This window comes from Macrobrachium rosenbergii, chromosome 12, assembly GCF_040412425.1.
Source record: "Macrobrachium rosenbergii isolate ZJJX-2024 chromosome 12, ASM4041242v1, whole genome shotgun sequence".
Lineage (NCBI taxonomy): Eukaryota > Metazoa > Arthropoda > Malacostraca > Decapoda > Palaemonidae > Macrobrachium > Macrobrachium rosenbergii.
The window spans coordinates 104,839,856-104,858,286 of record NC_089752.1 but is presented as its reverse complement, the minus strand read 5'-3'; the positions used below and the strand labels follow the sequence as shown (position 1 = coordinate 104,858,286).

Here is an 18,431-nt window from a genome sequence, read left to right as displayed (position 1 = left end):
TTTACCAACCAAAATTTACTCCTATGGAGGAAACTTTGCCGAATATTCAAGATTGTTTCTTGTAATACTATAAAAAAAAGTTTCCCTGCAGGCATTAACAACAGTCACATTCAATATCGCCATCAGTTACCTGTCATTTTTGTGCACGATAACCAAAATAGGTGGCCAATTTAAACAAAATAGTTTGTATTTATTATTACTATTATTATCATTCAGAAGTTGATCCCCATTCATACGGAACAAGCCCACCAGAGGGGCCACTGACTTGAAATTCAAGCTCCCAAAGAGTATGGTGTTCATTTGAAAGAAGTAACGCAAGGTAATAAGAAATACAGAAAGAAGAGACCAGTTATTAGAAAAGAAGGAAGAATCAACAAATTAAGAAATAAATAGATATTACATTACTAAGATTAAAAAATACAGGAATGAGCAGTCGTAGGAGCGGTAACTTATCTGTGGCTTCAATTTATCATCTGTCACTCTCTAATACCTGCCCAGTTTCATTACCTCGTTCCCCAGTCCATTTTGTTTTCGAAGGGAGTCACGATATTCTCAAATTTCATTGGCCCTCAGTGATGAGGATAAAAGTTGAACTTCCTTTCTTTTCTTTATCACGCAAATTTTTAATTTTTTCGTCCATCTTGAGAATAGGGCAGGGACGCAAATTTCTGAGATGTATGCTAGTATTGCACCAGCCCGGTTTTTTTGCCATGACCCTAGGTTAGGTTAGGTTAGGTTAGGTTAGGTTAGGTTGGGTCAGGTTGGGTTCAAATAATACTACTGCAGAAATCTGGGTGTGGGAAACATAATGAGATTGTTTTCAAGAAAATTCTATGGTTAGTTTTTAAGATTTGGTGTCACGCTTTTTTCAGGGAAAGGTCCTGGTACTCGGTTACATCTCGAGAAAATGCGGCAGGTATATTGCATTCAGCCCTTGTCTGCACGAATTACCGGATGATCTCAAGAAATAATGAGAGGAATTTGATGAAACATGAAATATATTTTCCTCAAGGGATCTTCTCGAAATGAATAAAGTTTTAGACAAATTAGTTCAAAGACGAAAATTTTTAGCCATGGATACCTCTTCTCTCATCGTATAGTACGGTGATTTTTTGTCGATTTAATTCGTTCTTACTCAGATACATATCTGTGATGTTCATTTCATGACGCATGTTAACTGCTTACAAACCATAAATTCACGCACCCGTTGGTCCAGTATAATTTTTGGACTGTATACTGGCCTTAGCTGAGGTAAGATTTTCACTGAGAGCTCTTATTTCATAACTTTTTAACTGAAGATATTGTTAATTCGCAAAATTTCATAGGACTTTTTCTACCTTTTCCAGGTATGATATGACAGCGGACTGAAGCATATATTAAGGACCAAGATCATCTTCGCTTCAGCAATATGACGCAAAGGCTCGGAAGCACTGACAAAACAGAGGAAAATAAATAAATAAATATCAGTATGGGGCAAAATTTCCCTCACCATGACAGCCATTATTAGACACGACGAATTAGAGCTAGAGAGGGAGAAGGCGAGTGGGGCACCTCTCACTGTGTCCTTGTGAGTGGCAGAAACGATTGCTCTGTTCCTCTCTCTTGAACATTATTGCGAACGCAACGCTCTCTTCCTGCGCCTAAGAGGAAGAAGAAGCGTGAAGAGTCTGTGGTGATTTATTCCGAGTCCAAATTCCAATGATCCGAAACCTTGCATTTATGTAGCACTCAACAAACGTAATAACCAGCAGACCACCCGCCCCCCACAGTCCCTCGACCCTGAAATCTCTGCAATAATAGATCGCTTTTGCTTCGCCCGTCCAAGTTTTTGTTTCACCTTATAAGGGGAGCGAAGATATAGCTTCGAATTTCTCGCATCGCCTTAGAGATGTAAACATATGGTAAAGCTACACCGCGTTTTACGTAGCCTGAGAATAAATACGAGATGTGAAGTGGTTCTAGACTCTGTAGGCACTTCTCTAGTGATTGACTCCTTCGCTAGAACATTTTCATCTTTCTTCTGTGAAGGTCGATATGTTATCCGATGTTAAAACGTGCAGCAAGTGGACATAAGCAATAATATTTATTTGCGAAACATGACTGAAATGAGCTGCGCCTCTGACGGACGAAATGGACGAAATACGCGCGCAAAGGGCACTAGTTGTTATATTCACCGCAATAAGGATGTTTTTGTGGCTTTCGTAGTTAACGCTGTTTCGCTGTGACATCCTGGCTTCTCACGAGGCGTCGCAGTACCTCCTGGCAATTTTTCTCTGTGGTCAGTGATCTGAGAAGATTATTTGTGTCCAGAACTTCGCCGTTGCTTATCTGCAATACTGACACCGTTAAGTCTTCAGTTGCATTTGTAGGGACTTGATAGAAAACCTTGTAGCTAGCATGAAAGACACTGAAATTATGAACTATCTATACGACAAGAAAGGAAAATTAAGTCGATCTTTGCTACGATAGCTTGAGAACGGTTAAACTAAAATAAAGAAACCCCGTGAAAAATGAAGGAAACTCTACTCTCCGTGCGTCTGATGCAGTAAAGGGGAAATCATTTGAAGAAATATCTACGTGACATCCCTGGAGAAATTTCAAGATGTCTGTGGCCTTGACAACTCAGATCATCCTCAAACTGGTTTCGATTTTACATTTGGCGAAATACTCGCAATCCAATGGTAAGTAAAAAGCTTATTTAACAGACAGTTTTTTCCTTCCTTTTAGGTAAATCAGTAGTCTGCGTAATAATCAGGTTTTTTGTGAGTGTTTTTATCAATTTTCTGAGGATATCTAAAAGTTTATGTGTGTTAGCAATTGCTTATGTATGTATATATATATATATATATATATATATATATATATATATATATATATATATATATATATATATATATATATATATATATATATATATATATATATATATATATATATATATATACGCTTATTATCTTTGAATTACTTGGGACTATTCAGTTTCTTTTTTAAACACTTTTATTTTCTGCAACAATTGAGAAAACGTAATAACCGTTTCGTGTCTTCCAGTAGATATTTAGGCTAAGACCCTCTCTCAAACAAGTGGAGTTAAAAGTGATTACTGCATCGGATGACTTCAGTTTTATGTAGTTTCAATCTCTCTTCTTCTTACTCTTCATTATTATTATTATTATTATTATTATTATTATTATTATTATTATTATTATTATTATTAACAAAATACTTATAGTAGTATGAGTCTTGAAATGGGGAAACAAATCCACAGTTATGTAAAGGTAGAAATATATTAAAAAATAAATCTATATAGAGAGCTTTCGGGAATCTATTTGATTCCCATTTTCAAATACATTTATACCCATACATAACTGTGGATTTTCTCTCCATTATTATTATTATTATTATTATTATTATTATTATTATTATTATTATTATTATTATTATTATTATTAATGTAAAGCTCCCAACATCGCATTATCAACGCAACCCGCACCGAACACGACCTAGATTGGGAAACATAGCAAGTATTCATTCAGCCAGCGACTCTGAGGTATTTACTTCAATTTCCGCTTTACGATTAGCCCAGATCTTTGACACACACACACACACACACACACACTCGCGCGCATGCGGGGCGGTTCAGTTCCCCCAAAGCACCAAATCACATGCTTTCCGGACACACGCGCTCGGAACGGGTTCACGAATTTACATCGCTGGCGATAAATTATAGATAAGGTTTTGGTGCTGTGACGTACTGCTTAATTAATGGCAAATAGTGGTATCACTCCCCTTTGATGTGAGGCGGGAGTCTGTTTCACGTGTATGTTAATGTTTGGCGCCGTTATTCAGCGCGTTTAAAGATAAGGAGAATTGTATCATATCTTCATCGCGATTATACCACTTTTGAGGAAAATTGCACTATTACTTTTTATTGGTTTATCCAGCTGATATATTTTCGTGGCAGTTAGGCATTTTATTACTGAGTTTAATATGGATTTTTCTTGGCCTCTGTCCCCCTCAGGGGAGTAGGGCCGTCAGTGCACCTTACGTCTTGCACCGTATGCATTACTTAAGATTCTTTCCAGCGTCCCTTCGGCACCTAGCTGCAACCTCTTTCATTCCTTTCTCTGTACCTCCGTTCATATTCTCTTTCTTCCATCCAACTTACCACCTTCTCTAACAATTGTTTCACAGTGCAACTGCGAGGTTTTACTCCTATTACACCTTTCAAACCTTCTTACTGTCAATTTCCCGTTCAGCGCTGAATGACCTCATAGGTACCAGCGCTTGGCCTTTTGCCTAAATTCTATAATCCAAATGGGTTCTGTCATTTTTTGACTGACTGTCCAACTGGCCTCAAACAGTTGCGGCCCTTTGCTGGGGCTCATTAGATTTTCGAATAAAGTAGGGACGGACTTTCAGGTAAAGTAAGTGTGCCTCCACACTACAAAAACAAATTAAAAATGCGCCGAAGTTTCTTCGGCGCAATCGAATTATCTGTACAGCGTATAATGCTGTAAGAGCTGCGGCCCATAAAACTTCCAGCCACGGCCCGGTGGTGGCCTGTCCTATTGAGTTTCCAGACGCCCGATCATGGCTAACTTTAACCTTAAATAAAATAAAAACTACGGAGGCTGGAGGGCTGCAATTTGGTATGTTTGATGATTGGAGGGTGGATGATCAACATACCAATTTGCAGCCCTCTAGCCTCAGTAGCTTTTAAGATCTGAGGGCGGACAGAAAAAAGTGTGGCCAGAAAAAGTGCGGACGGACAGATTAAGCCATCTCAATAGTTTTTTTTTACAGAAAACCAAAATATATCTTAAAAACACATCAGCAATTTGTCTCGTTCATATCACAAACAGTCTGAAAACATGTCAACGACTTTAAGATAAAAACAAATCTCTGGACAATCAACTGAAGCATTGGTTGACTACCAATATATCATTAACATGTATTCAACCTTTTAGTGATGTGTATGCAATATGTTGCTGACATGTTTTTATAATGTCTTGTTGGAGCGGGGACGCAAAATAAGAGTATGTCCCCACTGTAGTAAAAATTTCATAACCACACGTCGATGACTTGTCATGCACAATCATCACAAACAAGCTGAATACAAGTCAACGACTTAATGGTGCCAATAATTCCTTCACCACTTTAGGGCACGGAGTTGTTTTCAACGTATTTGTGATATGAGTATGATAAACTAATGACGAGTGTTTAGCTGAATTTATACGATAAGGAATATTATAATATTATACTATTACAGGTTCATGTCACACCAAAATGTTCACAGACGTTTTATCTGCTATAAAAAACAAATACGTGTCATGACGTTAATTATTTTCAAAGGCGTAGTCAACTGTTACACTTGTCAAAGTTGAACAAGCAAGCCGCCATTTCCAGATGGCTGGGAACAGGCTAACTGTGGCTCTATCAAGGATAAAAAATACGATAAACGAGAAATTAAAATTAAAGCAGATATAATGATCTGATATATAACGAAATATGCAAGATTTCATGCGTTTTAAAAGTGGTATTCATCTTTAAGAAACTGATGATGTACGCTTCAATAATAGTATTAAAATCCAAAAACCATCTTTGATGAAAATTAAAGAGAGTTATGTACTCGTAACATAGCCTAAAGGATGGATATATATATATATATATATATATATATATATATATATATATATATATATATATATATATATATATATATATATATATATATATATATATATATATATGTGTGTGTGTATGTATATATATATATATATATATATATATATATATATATATATATATATATATATATATATGTGTGTATATATATATATATATATATATATAAATATATATATATATATATATATATATATATATATATATATATATATATATATATATATATATATAGTATTTCAACATATTTTCTCTTATGCAATTCCTATTGAAGCCAACGGCAGTGTTTGAAGAGACCACCTTTTTGTCTAGACTTTGAATTAGTCTATATTTCTTTTTCTAGTCAGGCAAGCTTTTCAGGAATAAGGAAAAATTACGCGTGCTTCTTTTCATTTACTTAATATAGTCGACGGACCGTTTCTCCACCTCTTGGCAGCGTCTTCAGGACTGGATTACAAATTGACATAAACTGTTTTTATTACAGCAAGTGTACTTTTAAGCTAATTCTTAAATATAAATGATGACGTCACTAGTCCTGAATTTCTATTGGTCGGCGGGTCTCACTCTCTTATTCTTAGTCTATGCGGCCGCAAGGGCATTACTGGTGCTCCGTAGGAACACGTTCTATGCCAGGGCAACCAGCAGAGGGCGTGAGGGGAGGGCGTGATTCCCGTCTCTGGCCGATAGATCTGATCTGTTCCATTGTTGGTATTTTCTGTCGTATTTGGGAGTATTCTGTCGCGAATTTCTCCCTTCGGATTTTCACGTCTTGGGGTTTCCTTGAAGAAGGGAGGATGAAGTCCGTGTTCCTTTGAATACTGAACGCAGGCCGTTGTTGATTTATACTCACATCTGGTATATGCAATCTGTGGAATCGTTGTCGTAGAGTGGTAACGGTGCGACCTACGTAGCAATTACTGAGGGCTTGACATGTCCCTTTAGTACATTTAATTTTACATATAACTTTGGTCGATTCCCACATCTCTGCGAGGAGGGGAGGGGCTATTATTTCGCATAACGAGGCTGCTGACCAGGTTTGGGGTTCAGTAGACTTGAATGAGACGCTCATGTTATGATCTGCAGGAGTGGTACCGCTGGCAATTATCTTTTTCATGGTTTTGACCTCATGTCAGCATCAGTTTATAATGGACTCCGATATGTCGTTCTAAAGCATAATTTGATGTTTCCTGGCGAGGCAGACGTCGTCACTGGTGTGATGGCATACATACCCAACTCTTTTCGTACGCAGCCCTCTATTAGGTCGCTGTCGTATCCGTTATTAGTTAGGACCTGCCTAACACGTTCGAGCTATGCGTGAGTAGCTCTCCATCTGGAACAGTGCGTAACTGCACGTCTCAAAGAGCGTTTGTAGGTGTCGGGGAAACTCCCCACGGGCGTCAAGGTACTGACTGACAGTAGTGGTCTTTCGGTAGACGGTAGTATTTTATCTGTCTCCTTTCTTCTCCACATTCACATACAAAAAGGGAAGTCGGCCTTCAACACAATATTTAATAGTGTAATTAAGGCTCGAGTTCCCCATCAAGGCATATTATAGGCGGGTGGCTTATTTGTCAGTATCGATGGCAATGAAGATATCGTCTATATAACGGACATATATCTTTGGTTTCGGATGGGAGTTGCAAGTTCTTTCCTCAACATCTGCCATGTACATATTGGCAAATAGGACACCAGGGGGATATCCCATAGCGACACCCTCTACCTGTCGAAAGAGGTCACCTTTATGCGAGAGAAATAAACGTGAATGATTTTCCCTTATTCCTGAGAGGCTTCCATGGCGAGAAAAAGAACTACAGACTGATTCAAAGTCTAAATAAAAAGGTAACTCGGAAAAATAATGCCAATCTTCAATAGGCATTGCATACATACATACATACATACATACATACATACATAAATATATATATATATATGTATGTATACAGTATATATATATATATATATATATATATATATATATATATATATATATATATATACATATATATATATATATATATATATATATATATATATATATATATATATATATATATATATATATATATATATATATAGTATATATATATATATATATATATATATATATATATATATATATATATATAATATTATATATATATTATATATATATATATATATATATATATATATATATATATATATATATATATATATTTAACTCACATCAGAATCGAACCCAAGTCTTTCAATTGAAAGACATGACCGCTGCCAACCAAGCCACACAAGTCATAAAAAGAAGTTGGAACCTAAGTACCATTGTACCTAAGGGTTTACCTGGGCAGGCTGACTGCCTGTCATACCAGCGTGTTTTCCCCAACTTCCTGACTCAGCAGTGACCCAACTGAGAGCATTTCATTCGAGTTATCCCTTCTGAGTGAATATGATAGAAATATGGTTGGCATCGGACCTGTCTTTCAACTGAAAGACCTGGGTTCGATCCTGATGTGAGTCAGAAATTTATTTCTGTTACACACGTGATTATGTGTTGAATATTTCTAATATACCCTATATATATATATACATACATATATGTATATATATATATATATATATATATATATATATATACTCTATATATAAATGTATACTCCGATATCTATATATGTCTACCAGCTAACCCTGGCAGGTCACATCAGCCAATGAGCTTTCTGAGCACGTTGTTTCATGCATTGCCACGGCTGCATGATAAGAAGCTTAGTGTGAACAGAAAGGAGATGCTGGTTCCTATCTGGCATCATTGCCTGCGCAATAACGATAAATACCAATCACTGTCAACGTTGTTTGGTAATTACTGAGACTCGGTGTATTCAAGTTTACATAAATGTCTTTAAAGGCTTTTATTATTATTATTATTATTATTATTATTATTATTATTATTATTATTATTATTATTATTATTATTATTATTATTCACTTTTTGTGTTCGTTGTGTTTCATTTGATTTATTCCCGTAAATGAATAAATTAAATGGGAAGGGGGATAGGGAGGGGGAAGGGGAAAGGGGAGGGGGAAAAGGGTTTGAAACCTATCATATTATCTAAGTTGGGTCAAATAATGGCCACGTGCCAAATTTTGTCTAGATCGGTCAAGCGGTTACCACATAAGTTACAAAGGGAAGGGGAAAAGGAATGGGGGAAGGGGAAGGGAAACCTACCCTATTATCTAAGGGGTAAATGATAGCCGCATGGTTTTATCTAAGTCGATCACCCACGTATTATCTAAGGGAAGGGGAAGGGGTATGGGTTAAATGATGGCCATGTGCCAAATTTTTCTAGATTGGTCAAGTGGTTCGGATTTCTATAACACACAAAGCTACAAACATACAAACAAACATTCACTTTTACAGTATATATAAGACTAGCTGACCAACTCGGCGCTGCCCAGGAAAACTCTGAGTGACAACTGATAAACTCTCTCTCTCTCTCTCTCTCTCTCTCTCTCCAAGTCTCCCTTATTCTTTCCCTCTTCCTCCTCCCTAACACCCCCTCTACTCTCTCTCTCTCTCTCTCTCTCTCTCTCTCTCCTCCTGACACACCTTCTCCTCTCTCCTCTCTCTCCTCCCTAACACCCTCTCTCTCTCTCTCTCTCTCTCTCTCTCTCTCTCTCTCTCTCTCTCTCTCTCTCTCCTTTCCTGTTAAGATAGTTGCTTCAATTACATTGCCCAGCATTTTGACATTTTATATAAACCTCTTCTCACACCCCATTTCCTATCGGGGTTGAACTTGGACTTAAGGGCATCGGGAGTGTTATTTTTCATCTCAGCGACCTCGAAAACTATGGATTAGACACTAATATCTGTCGTTTTCGGTTATTTTTACATGTCACCCCCTTCCCATCCCCACCCCCTTTGGTGCCAGTGATGACTTACCCCCACAGTATTCTTTTCCAGTCATATGTAAACCAAGTTTGGTTGAAATTGCTCAATGCGTTTTGGAGTTATGCTGGAACATACACATGCATCCATTTATATATATATATATATATATATATATATATATATATATATATATATATATATATATATATATATATATATATATATATATATATAGTATATATATGTTAAATATATATTCTTGTAATTATGATATCTACGTTATTTTCATACCGCGTTATGGAAGGAAAAGTTACTTTTCCTTAACGATCCTGAAGAGGTATATGGTATAAGTATCCTTTCAAAATTAATATTTCACCGTACAAGAGAATAAACAAGTAAAAAATGCGCCGAAGTTTCTTCGGCGCAATCGAGTTTTCTGTGCAGTGTATAATCAAGGCCACCGAAAATAGATCTATCTTTCGGTGGTCTCGGTAAAATGCTGTATGAGCCGCGTCCCATAAAACTTTCAGCCACGGCCCGGTAGTGGCCTGTCCTATATCTTACCAGACGCACGATCATGGCTAACATTAACCTTAAATAAAATAAAGACTACTGAGGCTAGAGGGCTGCAATTTGGTATGTTTGATGATTGGAATGTGGATGATCATCAAACCAATTTGCAGCCCTCTAGCCTCAGTAGTTTTTAAGATCTGAGGGCGGACAGAAAAAAGTGCGGACGGACAGACAAATAGCCATCTCAAAAGCTTTCTTTTACAGAAAACTAAAAGTCGACGAGGCTTATAACGCTAAAGTCATTAAGTGTACTGCGATGCATCTCTCTCTCTCTCTCTCTCTCTCTCTCTCTTTTAGCCCTTCAAGTAAGTGGTTAAATACCTTCAGATTTTCATTAGATAAAACTGTTCCCTCACCCTCTCCCAACCCACCCCTCTCTCTCTCTCTCTCTCTCTCTCTCTCTCTCTCTCTCTCTCTCTCTCTCTCTCTCTCTCTCCTAGTGCTTCATTAAAGAAGTAAGTACCTTCAGATTTTCACTAAATAAAACTGGTCTCTATCTCTCTCTCTCTCCTAACCCCTTCCCTCTCTCTCTCTCTCTCTCTCTCTCTCTCCTAACCCCTTCCCCCTCTCTCTCTCTCTCTCTAATTTAGCGCATCATGTAAGAAGTAATTACCTCTGTCTTTTTCCTAAACAGAACTGCTCTCTCTCTCTCTCTCTCTCTTAGTTAGCGCTTCATGTAAGAAGTAATTACCTTTTAGTCCAGGAGTATTAGCTTTTCACCCGGAACAAATTAGTAACAAGCTGAAATTTTCAAGAAGTACATAGAAGACCTTTCCTAATAACATAGTAAAAGTCCCCAAGAATCCGTTGTGAGGGTTTTGAGAAATTCAAGATGGCGTCCAAAATGGCTGCCAATTTTAGATTTTGTCATATTTCAAGCCCCGAACATCATAGAAAATCAAACAATTAGTCTAAATATATGTTTTTGGGGCAAGGACTGCAATTCTCGAACTATTTTTTTATTATCTGAATTTTAAATGGAATCATTAGCAAAAGAAAAACAAAATACATGTTTATCAACCTGAACATACACACATTATACAATAAAAGTCATGCCAGTAGCAAGAAACAACACTTAACCATTGCCTTAACTATAGACAAAAAATGCTTAGCTGTAGTCCTAATTATAGACTTTTAATCAATCAATCAATAAATAAATCAATAAATCAAATAATTTTGACGATGGTCTTCAGCATCGTCTTCGTCATCAGTTTCAGGAGAAACTGGTCTTGGTGCTTCAGTTTCTTCATCATCATCAATGAAGGATGGCATTTGTGCTGCATTTTTGCAGGTTTTACCACTGCAATTTGTACACATGGCAGAGCAGTGCACCCCCATCTTCCTGCAGCCACATGATGCTCCACAGCTATCTGCTTTGCAGCCACATGAGATCATGTTGAGCAGACAGTCGGGGGCAATGGGGTGGTCAATTTCAACTGGAATTAGGATGTCCTCCAGCTTCCATCCCCAGGCTGTTGGTTGTAAGGGCCTGCCCATCCATTCTTGGACAGTATGATAAGTTCTGAAGGAATGCTGTTTGGCTGCAGCACTTGTCGGAGGCAAACTTGCCAGTTGGAAGGATGAGGACAGAGATACTCTGCTGATTGCCTGTTTGTAGGCAGTGTAGCGGAACTCATCCAGTGACACACCATGAGGTGCACCATACAACTTCAGGAGGAAGCTTTCACCTGCTTCTTGCACTTGTTGGTGAGTGCTTCCAGCATTATAGAATGTCTTGAGCTGGTCATACTCCTTCTTGTTGTGAACCAGGTTGAATGCCTTGCGCTTCCCTTGCCGATACACAGCAGACACTGTGTCACATCCAGTTATGGCATGTAACACCATCAGATATTTACTGGTCTCACCAAGGCTTTCCTGGATATCACAAACCTTGTACAATGTGGTGGGATTCATACAGCTTAGCATATAAAGATCCATGTCTGCACTTGCTTGGTTCACCAGCATCACCAACAAGTCAGTGTCAGTTGCAACGACAACCACTGGTTCACCAGACTCTGCCAAGGATAGAGCTGTAGAGACAATCAAGGCATCTGCATCAGCACTTGCCTGCTTCACTGCTATGCCTGATTGAGTCATCATGCTAGATAGCATGTCTATGAGACTCTTCTTGTTGTTGCTATTTGCCAGAAATGCTGCCTGTGTAGTGGTGGTATGCATGTGCTGGTCAAACAGGATGTCACTGGATGTGGCCTTCTTTGCCCTTCGCATTTGCTCTGCTGCCTTTGTGGAGATAGTGCTGTAGCCATCAAACACAGTGGTAATGCCAGCCCCATAGTGCTTAAGGACATAGGCAATGTAGCCCTGACACACACTTCCATAGGTAGATCGCTGTGGCCAAACTACAGAGTGCAGCAAGTAGCCGCCATCCACTACAAACTGACAGTTGTTTGGAAGGCTGTGTTGCATCGGAGCAAATGACTTGAGGACAGTACCCAGAGCACTCTTGGTTGGTTTCTGCATAGCACCATCTTGAAAGAGGGATGGGGGCTGTGGAGCAAGCTCATATGACATGTACTTATCCATGTCAGAACTTGTCTTCAAGATGCAAGTGATGCGGTTAAAGAATATAGTGGGATTTACTACTGTGCTCTGCCCCCTGACATTGATGCTGTTCTTTTCTCCCATGGTCTTCACTTTGTCAGTGCGATGCAGGGTGATGTCTGTGAAGCATTTCTCTGTTATCTTAGATGCTGCAGCAAGACCAATCTGCACTGCATTGTCACAATTGACAGATGTATGATCCACAACACCTGTGGCTATGGATACCAACCGATCAGCTTAGTAGCCTGCAAATGGTGGATGGAACTTTAGCCACTGCAGAAAGACATTATAGTCATTCTTGTCTTTGACCTGAGAGGATGAGCGGAGATCCTTGTGCTGCTCAGATGGCATGGTGTGAACACCTGTGAACTTTTCTAGGTCATCACACACAGGCATGCAGCGAGGCAGTGCATGTACCCATTTGGTCAAGGTGCTGTTAGTTATGCCCCTGCCATGGGTCATCCCTCCACTAGTTTTCAGCATCCTCATGAGGTACTGCTCAATTGTCTGGTCGGAGAAGTTTCCAGACCAGAACTCATCAGCTCTACAGATGGTAAAGTACCCCTTGTCTGAGAACAGTGCGTACTCCTCAGGTGACATGACCTCTTCAATGGAGTTCATCTGCTGAAAGTAGAGTCTGGCTGATTTGGCGTATGGAATATGACCTGCTGCATGGAAATGTGGAATCATCTCCTGCACACAGTGGAGGTGGAGTTTCCAGTTGCCAGTTCTCTCAGCCTTGATGAAGTTGAGCATGAGCAGCACCTGGTTGATGTACTGGACCTATAGCTTGCCTGTTCTGCTCTGTGTGGCAGCTTCCTCGAGTTGGTGAGTTAGAAGCTGTTGAAACTCATGGAGAGTTTCATCTTCATCAATCTCAGCAGCACCTTTATCTTGATCGACTGCATCCTGGTACAGACTAGCCAGATGATTCTTGTTTGTCTGACTCTCCCAGTCTGCTTTTTCCAGCAAAAAAAAAAAAACCTTCTGGCGTTTCAGAATTACTTGTTACAACATGTGTGAATGCACTTGTAACTCAAAAACATGACACGGGCTCAATTTATCACACATACACCGACATAAATGAATTCCTTGGGTCTGAAAACCTATATTTTCATACTTCATTTGTGTTTCTATCTTGATTGAGACCTGAGATATAACAAAATATGATATCGATGGCCATTTTGGACGCCATCTTGAATTTCTCAAAACCCTCGCGGCGAATTCTTGGGGACTTTTAGTATGTCATTAGGGAAGGTCTTTTGAGCACCTACTGAAAATTTCAGCTTGTTACTAATTTGTTCCGGGTTGAAGCCATATTTGAACTAATGCTCTGGACTATTTAGTTTTTTACTAAACAGAACGGGTGTCTTCTCTCTCTCAAACGCTCTCTCTCTCTCTCTCTCTCTCTCTCTCTCTCTCTCTCTCTCTCTCTCTGTTAGCCCTTCAAGTAAGTGGTTAAGTACCTTCAGATTTTCATTAGATAAAACTGTTCCCTCACCCTCTCCCCTCCCTTCTCTCTCTCTCTCTCTCTCTCTCTCTCTCTCTCTCTCTCTCTCTCTCTCTCTCTCTCTCTCTCCTAGTGCTTCATTAAAGAAGTAAGTACCTTCAGATTTTCACTAAGTAAAACTGGTCTCTCTCTCTCTCTCTCTAACCCCTTCCCCCCTCTCTCTCTCCCTCTCTCTCTCTCTCTCTCTCTCTCTCTCTCTCTCTAATTTAGCGCATCATGTAAGAAGTAATTACCTCTGTGTTTTCCTAAACAGACCTGCTCTCTCTCTCTCTCTCTCTCTCTCTCTCTCTCTCTCTCTCTCTCTCTCTCTCTCTCTCACTCTTAGTTTTTCCTAAACAGACCTCATGTAAGAAGTAATTACCTTTAGGTTTTTACTAAACAGAACGGGTGTCTTCTCTCTCCCAACCGCCACCCTCTCTCTCTCTCTCTCTCTCTCTCTCTCTCTCTCTCTCTCTCTCTCTCTCTCAGAGATTCGACATTCTAAAATTGCAAACTTCAGAGAAAATAAACACTTATATTAATCGAAGTATGAAAGATACTTCCCAAACAAGACATAATAAACCTTTCAAAGCTACAGATTTTCCATCATGGAATATTAATAATCCTAACATTTCCACGGAACGAAATACTTCCACAGTCATCTCCAGACGAAATGCAAGAACCTTTTTTTCTATTTTCCTTTTTTTTTCTTAACCAGAAATGGAATGTCTTTCACAGAAGCCATTTCTTGCATTGCACATCTTGGCGTCGACGTATGCATATTAGCTAATGAATGGGGTTCGTTCGGGTCAAAGAAGTCTGCCTTCAGAAGTTATCTTTCTTTCATCAAAGAGAGAGAGAGAGAGAGAGTAATATATTATTGTTAATGGATATCAAAAATGATTTTTACTGGGTATGAGAGAGAGAGAGAGAGAGAGAGAGAGAGAGAGAGAGAGAGAGAGAGAGAGAGAGTAATGATATTAGTGTTAATGGATATGGAAGAAGTATGAAACAAAAATGATTTTTTACTGAGTATGAAGAGAGAGAGAGAGAGAGAGAGAGAGAGAGAGAGAGAGAGAGAGAGAGAGAGAGAGTAATGATATCAGTGTTAATGGATATGGAAGAAGTATGAAACAAAAATTATTTTTACTGTGTATGAAGAGAGAGAGAGAGAGAGAGAGAGAGAGATAATGGTGCCATTGGTACTAGATATGGATAAAAGATGTATTTTATATTAGGCATCCGTTGTTCCACAGAAAGAGAGAGAGAGAGAGAGAGAGAGAGAGAGAGAGAGAGAGAAAAGTAATAGCGTCCGTGGTAATGGATTTAGAAGACGTATGAACCCAGCATGATTCTTATTGGGTATGCGTATTTTCAAGATGACGAGCTGACAAAGAAGCACTATCTATGTAAAGAACGGTACACAAGGCCACAACGATCGACGGAATAAGAAGAGTATATTCGCCAATATTCCACTGTTGAGTCCACCCACGCGATTCAGACAGTGTGTCTCAAGGCGAGGTTTTCCACAAAGCAAATGGAGTAAGACGCAGATCCCTTATCGTCCTATTTGCTTGTTTCACTGTTTGATAACACGAATTGAACTGAATATAGAATTTAGGCCAAAGGCTCAAACGGAAATTGACAGGAGAAGGTTTGAAAGGTGTAACATGAGAAAAACCTCGCAATTGCACTATGAATCAATTGTTAGGGGAGGGTGGAAAGTAAGATGAAAGAAAGAGAATATGAAAGGAGGTGCAGTAAAAAGAACGAAAGATGTTGCAACTAGGGGCCGAAGGTAGCTGCAAAAAACCATAAGTAATGCCTACAGTGCGCTGCATTAGGTGCACTGACGGCACTACCCCCCTACGGGTTGTTTGATAACACAGATTTCTCAGGTGTCCCGAACCTATTACCTGTGTCAGATATAAGTGATATTTTTAGTAGATTTGTGAATTAATAAATAAATAAATGATCATGAATTTTCTTGGTAACACGATGGAGATAAGTCAATTGCCACACTCATACCTGAACTGATATTATTATTATTATTATTATTATTATTATTATTATTATTATTATTATTATTATTATTCAGAACATAAACCTCTATCCGTATGGAACAAGCCTACAGGGCCATTGACTTCAAACTTCCAAAGAATATGGTGTCTATTTGCAAGCAGTTACAGAAGACAGTACGAAATACAGAAAGAAGAGATCAGTTATTAGAAAAGAGAAAATTAAAGATAAATCATTATATAAACACATAGAAAATAAGTAAATTAGTAAAATACAAGGTTAATTGTTACAAGGTAGTAATGCGTCGCATCTTTACGGATGAACCCACTAATGCAGACAACTTCCACAGCGTCATTCTCCCATATCTCCGATGTTGAGAAGGTTCCTTTCCTACTCCTCTTTCACCCCATCTGTCCCTCTCTTACTCCCTACTCTTGCGAACTGTTAGCTTTTCTTACTAACCTAAAGTCGTCTACTTCTTCCATATCATCGAATTATCTCAAAACACTGAATAGTCCTTTCATCTACATTTGTAATTTTACAGCCTCTTCTCTGTATCTCTACAGTTCTTGTTGTTTTAACTCTTCTTATGCCATATCTACTTCGTAAACAAAGCAGTTATGTGGCTTTAGCCCTTTTTTATGTGCATTCAATATTCATTCTTTACTGCTATTGAAGAGAGTTGCCTCAAAAATACATTCATATACACTAACATTTGTTTACATAATCACTTCGCGATTCCTCCAAATCTTTTGCACACTTCCTGCAGCCTTTCTTGCGTCACCTGCTCTTCGCCTCATCCCTTCTCTCATCCTACTGTTAACACACACACACACACACACTATATATATATATATATATATATATATATATATATATATATATATATATATATATATATATATATATATATATATATATATATATATATATATATATATATATATATATTTATATATATATATATATATATATATATATATATATATATATATATATATACATATATACTGCTTGACCAAACCAGCGCTGCCTGGGAAAACTCTGAATGACAACCGATAAACTCTCTCTCTCTCTCTCTCTCTCTCTCTCTCTCTCTCTCTCTCTACACCCTCTCTCTCTCTCTCTCTCTCTCTCTCTCTCTCTTCTTCTTCTTCTTCTCCTCCCTCTCACTCTCTCCCTTTCCTGTTAAAATAGTTGCTTCAGTTACATTGCCCTAGATTTTTGACATTTTATATTTCACCCTTTCTCACTCCTCATTCCTATCAGGGTTGAACTTGGACTTAAAGGGAACTGGGTGTGCCACCATTCATCTCAGCAACCTCGAAAACTATGGATTAGGCACTAATATTTGTTGTTTTTGGTTATTTTTACATGTCATCCGCTTCCCACCCCAACCCCCTTTGGTGCCAGTGACGTCTTAACCCCACAGTATTCTTTTCCAGATAGTAAGTCATAGGTATACCGAAATGAGGTATGATAAATTCGTAGAGTTTATTTAGTTACTAAGTCTACCAGCAGATCCAGCCCTGTTTCAGGGAAGTCCTTCCCACTTTAGTGCTAGTGATATCTTACCCTCACAGTATTCTTTTCAAGATACTAAGTCATATGTATACCATGTCTGGTTGAAATTGCTCAATGCATTTCAGAGTTATGCTGGAACATACACACATGCATACATACATGCATACATACATACATCGATTTATATGTATCTATATATGTTTATCTATCTATATATATATATATATATATATATATATATATATATATATATATATATATATATATATATATATATATATATATATATATATATATATATATACTGTATATATATATATATATATATATATATATATATATATATATATATATATATATATATATGACTATTTATCACATCACCGTGATTCATATACAATCAGAAAGCTACAAACGTCCTTTAATATCCAATTCACTCTACCTCGAAATAATATATTTTCATATATGTTACCGAAGGAATTTTTTTAGTTGATAATAAGTCCACCGTCCCGTGGGGTCGAACCACCGACGGACGAGGAATCAGGACTACAGTGACACACTAACGCTTTCGGCCACAAGAGAGGTATAAGTGAATAACATCTCCCATCATCTCACCCGTCGAACTCAGGTGTTTTGCGTTTGGAGACGATATCCACCCACCTCTGCCATGTTGACCGTGTAGTGCGTTTGTCGCACGTAGCCATATTATGACTATTTATC

General features: G+C 38.1%; 1 protein-coding gene across 1 annotated transcript in view; it reads left to right on the top strand.

Annotated features, from left to right (window-relative positions):
• Nucleotides 1-18,431, top strand: part of LOC136843818 (carbonic anhydrase-related protein 10-like) — a 155,707-nt gene that overhangs the window by 63,971 nt on the left and 73,305 nt on the right. Inside the window, exon 2 of the mRNA XM_067112603.1 lies at nucleotides 1,347-2,681. The gene's annotated coding sequence lies outside the window, so the exon portion shown is untranslated. The remainder of the gene's footprint in view (nucleotides 1-1,346; nucleotides 2,682-18,431) is intronic.